Here is a 7,175-nt window from a genome sequence, read left to right as displayed (position 1 = left end):
ATCATAACAAGTGTACGTGGCCCTCTCTGGAGGCGCCTAGCTTTCGCAGTTTATCATAAACACGCTCATTCTAACTATCAACAATATTCATATGAACCAGTCAACAAGGCACACGATGTAATTCTGACATGTCAAGAGAATGTCATGACATTATTCTCCCACACTTTCAGCAGATTAGCAGCCGCTAACGAGCACAGCAGCAGCAGGTGGAACTAACAGGCTCCTGTTGGTCCAAAGTCCTGCAGCATGTTGGCCTACTTATCCTGTTCATTAATGCTGCATAAGCCCTCTAATGCTCACACACACATCAACACATGCTCACACACACTAACACACACATACTGACAACACACTAACACTGTGGTCAGGCGGCTGAGGACACAGCAGCCGCTCTACAAACTGGAGCTCTGCGACTGGAACATGGAAATATAAAATCTGACACAGCATGAGGCTGAAATCAGGTCTGAACTCGAGCGGAATCAGAGACAGCGGCCATCTGTAGCCAGCAGCAGAGAGGTGAGTGTTCAGTGTTTAAACACAGCAGTTTAAAGCGCTGCGTTTGCTGGTGGAAGCTGATCTGATCAGGGCTTTACGGCATTAATGGACCCGATCTGTGCAAGTCCTGAAAAAAAGAAACAAGCTGCTCCAAAAGCAGAACACAGTCTGAGTCAGACAACACACACAACTGCTGTCCTCCAGTTTTTCAGGAGGACATTAAAACACTGAGCTGAAGTCTTTTTTATAGACTTTCTACACTTCCATGCAGGTAAAGAAGACATTTCTGTTAATTGAAGCTTCTGCAGTGTCTCTGTGGGAAGTTTTTAAATGCTTTAAATGGAAGAATGCGAAACATTCTGAGGAAAATTCAGATCTGGATAAAGGCCTGAGCTCCTGCTGCTGGTGAACACATCAAATCCAAACATTCAGCGGTCAGTAAACGCCTCATGGATCGTCTGCCTTAAATTAAGCATCACAGTAAACAACAGCAAGCTTCAGCCAGAGGTCAGCCAGCCGATAAGTGCCATCCTGTCCCAGCTGCTCTAACCCAAAAACACTGAGACATGACAGCTGGAACATCACCTGAGCTTCTCTGTTAGAAATCTGTTATTGTGAAGCTGGATACTCTGACACAAATCTGATTTCCACTGCCATGTTCAGCAAAGCATGGATGCCAACGCCGCTGATTAGTCATTTGTGTATAAAAACACAGATTGCACCACAGCTACTGTAAATAGACAACAAAGAGAGCACCCGTTTCAGAGGGAATGACGTCGTCTTTGTGGTGCTTATAAATAAGGAATGACAGACTGTATGAAAGGCAAACACCTACGTGGCTACGGTTTACACATCTTTGCTGTCAGAAATTCCCTTCATGTCACATGAACACAACATCCGAGGGATACGTTTCCAACTCAGTTTCCAACCATGGATTGTGACCCAGTCAAGCAGAGAAATATACATATGACAGGCTGCTGGGCTGACCCTGCAGAGATAAATAAATGATGGGAGTATCAGTTTGTTTTTTTGCTCACACAAACCAGTTGGAATCTTGTGGCAGAAAATCACAACAATATTAGCAGTCATCCTGATAAACAATGATTAATTTATATCCTATATATAAAAATAATAAGAAATCCACATAATCTCTGTCATACCGAGCAAGCTGCCTGAAAGCGTTTTCTTTCTATGTTTCCTCTCCTCCATGTCAGAGCTCACACATGTGTCACATGATCTTAAACATGGATGAGGGGTTCATATTTTCAGCATATATTGATCCTTAATAAACGCCAGTTTGGTTTTTGGTATATACATCAGTTAAGCTTCTTGGGTATCAGAACTGCATGTTCAAAGTTAGAAGTTACTGAGCTATGAGCGTTTCATCCTGCTCGCTGTGCTATGACTCATTTTCTAGCTTGGTCACGTTCAGATTATTGTTGCTGTGACCTCTGCATGTTTTCACCTCAGGACAACACTTTCCTCATAACACAACACAATGACCTTTAGTAGGAGTCTGTCTGTGAACTCTTTATGGGTTACCATTATAATCATCATTGTTGTCCTAGAAATACACAATCACATTTAACAACAATATATTTTCATGTCATATCTAATTTTGATCATATTTTTGATTAAAATTATGAAGCTAGAAATAAAGAAGATAATTAGACATTTTAAGCCCCAATATCTTAATTTGTGAAGTCGTGATTCTCAGATTTAGAAGAGAGGATGTGGAGTCAGTGTGGATATCAAACAATGTGAGTATACTATGGGAGTCACTAACCAGCACAAACACAAACTAACCAACACCAGCTCACTATGACAAATAATAACCAGCGCAAACAAAAACTAACCAACACCAGCTCACTATGACAAATAATAACCGGCACAAACACAAACTAACCAACACCAGCTCACTATGACAAATAATAACCAGCACAAACACAAACTAACCAACACCAGCTCACTATGACAAATAATAACTAACCAACACCAACTCACTATGATACATAATAACTAACCAACACCAACTCACTATGACAAATAATAACCGGCACAAACACAAACTAACCAACACCAGCTCACTATGATAAATAATAACTAACCAACACCAACTGACTATGATAAATAATAACTAACCAACACCAGCTCACTATGATAAATAATAACTAACCAACACCAGCTCACTATGATAAATAATAACTAACCAACACCAACTCACTATGATACATAATAACTAACCAACACCAACTCACTATGACAAATAATAACCGGCACAAACACAAACTAACCAACACCAGCTCACTATGATAAATAATAACTAACCAACACCAACTCACTATGATAAATAATAACTAACCAACACCAGCTCACTATGATAAATAATAACTAACCAACACCAACTCACTATGATAAATAATAACTAACCAACACCAGCTCACTATGATAAATAATAACTAACCAACACCAACTCACTATGATAAATAATAACTAACCAACACGAACTCACTATGATAAATAATAACTAACCAACACCAACTCACTCTGATAAATAATAACTAACCAACACCAGCTCACTCTGATAAATAATAACTAACCAACACCAGTTTACTATGATAAATAATAACTAACCAACACCAGCTCACTATGATAAATAATAACTAACCAACACCAACTCACTCTGATAAATAATAACTAACCAACACCAGCTCACTATAATAAATAATAACTAACCAACACCAACTCACTATGATAAATAATAACTAACCAACATCAACTCACTCTGATAAATAATAACTAACCAACACCAACTCACTATGATAAATAATAACTAACCAACACCAGCTCACTATGATAAATAATAACTAACCAACACCAACTCACTATGATAAATAATAACTAACCAACACCAACTCACTATGATAAATAATAACTAACCAACACCAACTCACTCTGATAAATAATAACTAACCAACACCAGCTCACTCTGATAAATAATAACTAACCAACACCAGTTTACTATGATAAATAATAACTAACCAACACCAGCTCACTATAATAAATAATAACTAACCAACACCAACTCACTATGATAAATAATAACTAACCAACACCAGCTCACTATGATAAATAATAACTAACCAACACCAACTCACTATGATAAATAATAACTAACCAACACCAGCTCACTATGATAAATAATAACTAACCAACACCAGCTCACTATGATAAATAATAACTAACCAACACCAACTCACTATGATAAATAATAACTAACCAACACCAGCTCACTATGATAAATAATAACTAACCAACACCAGCTCACTATGATAAATAATAACTAACCAACACCAACTCACTATGATAAATAATAACTAACCAACACCAACTCACTATGATAAATAATAACTAACCAACACCAACTCACTCTGATAAATAATAACTAACCAACACCAGCTCACTCTGATAAATAATAACTAACCAACACCAGTTTACTATGATAAATAATAACTAACCAACACCAGCTCACTATAATAAATAATAACTAACCACCAGCTCACTATGATAAATAATAACTAACCAACACCAACTCACTATGATAAATAATAACTAACCAACACCAGCTCACTATGATAAATAATAACTAACCAACACCAACTCACTATGATAAATAATAACTAACCAACACCAGCTCACTATGATAAATAATAACTAACCAACACCAACTCACTATGATAAATAATAACTAACCAACACGAGCTCACTATGATAAATAATAACTAACCAACACCAGCTCACTATGATAAATAATAACTAACCAACACCAACTCACTATGATAAATAATAACTAACCAACATCAACTCACTATGATAAATAATAACTAACCAACACCAACTCACTATGATAAATAATAACTAACCAACACCAGCTCACTATGATAAATAATAACTAACCAACACCAACTCACTCTGATAAATAATAACTAACCAACACCAGCTCACTATAATAAATAATAACTAACCAACACCAACTCACTATGATAAATAATAACTAACCAACACCAACTCACTAAGATACATAATAACTAACCAACACCAGCTCACTATAATAAATAATAACTAACCAACACCAGCTCACTATGATACATAATAACTAACCAACACCAGCTCACTATAATAAATAATAACTAACCAACACCAACTCACTATGATACATAATAACTAACCAACACCAACTCACTATGACAAATAATAACCGGCACAAACACAAACTAACCAACACCAGCTCACTATGATAAATAATAACTAACCAACACCAACTCACTATGATAAATAATAACTAACCAACACCAGCTCACTATGATAAATAATAACTAACCAACACCAGCTCACTATGATAAATAATAACTAACCAACACCAACTCACTATGATACATAATAACTAACCAACACCAACTCACTATGACAAATAATAACCGGCACAAACACAAACTAACCAACACCAGCTCACTATGATAAATAATAACTAACCAACACCAACTCACTATGATAAATAATAACTAACCAACACCAACTCACTATGATAAATAATAACTAACCAACACCAGCTCACTATGATAAATAATAACTAACCAACACCAGCTCACTATGATAAATAATAACTAACCAACACCAGCTCACTATGATAAATAATAACTAACCAACACCAACTCACTCTGATAAATAATAACTAACCAACACCAGCTCACTCTGATAAATAATAACTAACCAACACCAGTTTACTATGATAAATAATAACTAACCAACACCAGCTCACTATGATAAATAATAACTAACCAACACCAGCTCACTATGATAAATAATAACTAACCAACACCAACTCACTATGATAAATAATAACTAACCAACACCAGCTCACTATGATAAATAATAACTAACCAACACCAACTCACTATGATAAATAATAACTAACCAACACCAACTCACTATGATAAATAATAACTAACCAACACCAGCTCACTATGATAAATAATAACTAACCAACACCAACTCACTATGATAAATAATAACTAACCAACACCAGCTCACTATGATAAATAATAACTAACCAACACCAACTCACTATGATAAATAATAACTAACCAACATCAACTCACTATGATAAATAATAACTAACCAACACCAACTCACTATGATAAATAATAACTAACCAACACCAACTCACTATGATAAATAATAACTAACCAACACCAGCTCACTATGATAAATAATAACTAACCAACACCAACTCACTCTGATAAATAATAACTAACCAACACCAGCTCACTATGATAAATAATAACTAACCAACACCAACTCACTATGATAAATAATAACTAACCAACACCAACTCACTCTGATAAATAATAACTAACCAACACCAGCTCACTCTGATAAATAATAACTAACCAACACCAGCTCACTATGATAAATAATAACTAACCAACACCAACTCACTATGATAAATAATAACTAACCAACACCAACTCACTATGATAAATAATAACTAACCAACACCAGCTCACTATGATCAATAATAACTAACCAACACCAACACACTATGATAAATAATAACTAACCAACACCAGCTCACTATGATAAATAATAACTAACCAACACCAACTCACTATGATAAATAATAACTAACCAACACCAACTCACTATGATAAATAATAACTAACCAACACCAGCTCACTATGATCAATAATAACTAACCAACACCAACACACTATGATAAATAATAACTAACCAACACCAGCTCACTATAATAAATAATAACTAACCAACACCAGCTCACTATGATAAATAATAACTAACCAACACCAACTCACTATGATAAATAATAACTAACCAACACCAACTCACTATGATAAATAATAACTAACCAACACCAACTCACTATGATAAATAATAACTAACCAACACCAGCTCACTATGATCAATAATAACTAACCAACACCAACACACTATGATAAATAATAACTAACCAACACCAGCTCACTATAATAAATAATAACTAACCAACACCAGCTCACTATGATACATAATAACTAACCAACACCAGCTCACTATAATAAATAATAACTAACCAACACCAACTCACTATGATAAATAATAACTAACCAACACCAGCTCACTATGATAAATAATAACTAACCAACACCAACTCACTATGATAAATAATAACTAACCAACACCAGCTCACTATAATAAATAATAACTAACCAACACCAACTCACTATGATAAATAATAACTAACCAACACCAGCTCACTATAATAAATAATAACTAACCAACACCAACTCACTATGATACATAATAACTAACCAACACCAACTCACTATGATACATAATAACTAACCAACACCAGCTCACTATAATAAATAATAACTAACCAACACCAGCTCACTATGATACATAATAACTAACCAACACCAGCTCACTATAATAAATAATAACTAACCAACACCAGCTCACTATGATACATAATAACTAACCAACACCAGCTCACTATGATAAATAATAACTAACCAACACCAACTCACTATGATAAATAATAACTAACCAACACCAGCTCACTATAATAAATAATAACTAACCAACACCAGCTCACTATGATACATAATAACTAACCAACA

The 7,175-nt window shown here is 34.8% G+C and overlaps 1 protein-coding gene across 1 annotated transcript in view; it reads left to right on the top strand.

The window, feature by feature from the left end:
• Positions 1-373: 373 nt before the first annotated feature.
• The window catches only part of cdhr5-rs (cadherin-related family member 5, related sequence), a 35,549-nt gene continuing 28,747 nt past the window's right edge, over positions 374-7,175 (top strand). Inside the window, exon 1 of the mRNA XM_075472407.1 lies at positions 374-516. The gene's annotated coding sequence lies outside the window, so the exon portion shown is untranslated. The remainder of the gene's footprint in view (positions 517-7,175) is intronic.

Source organism: Odontesthes bonariensis, chromosome 8 (genome assembly GCF_027942865.1).
Source record: "Odontesthes bonariensis isolate fOdoBon6 chromosome 8, fOdoBon6.hap1, whole genome shotgun sequence".
Classification (NCBI taxonomy): Eukaryota; Metazoa; Chordata; class Actinopteri; order Atheriniformes; family Atherinopsidae; genus Odontesthes; species Odontesthes bonariensis.
The sequence above is the reverse complement of the archived record's forward strand: the minus strand, read 5'-3'. Positions and strand labels throughout refer to the sequence as shown.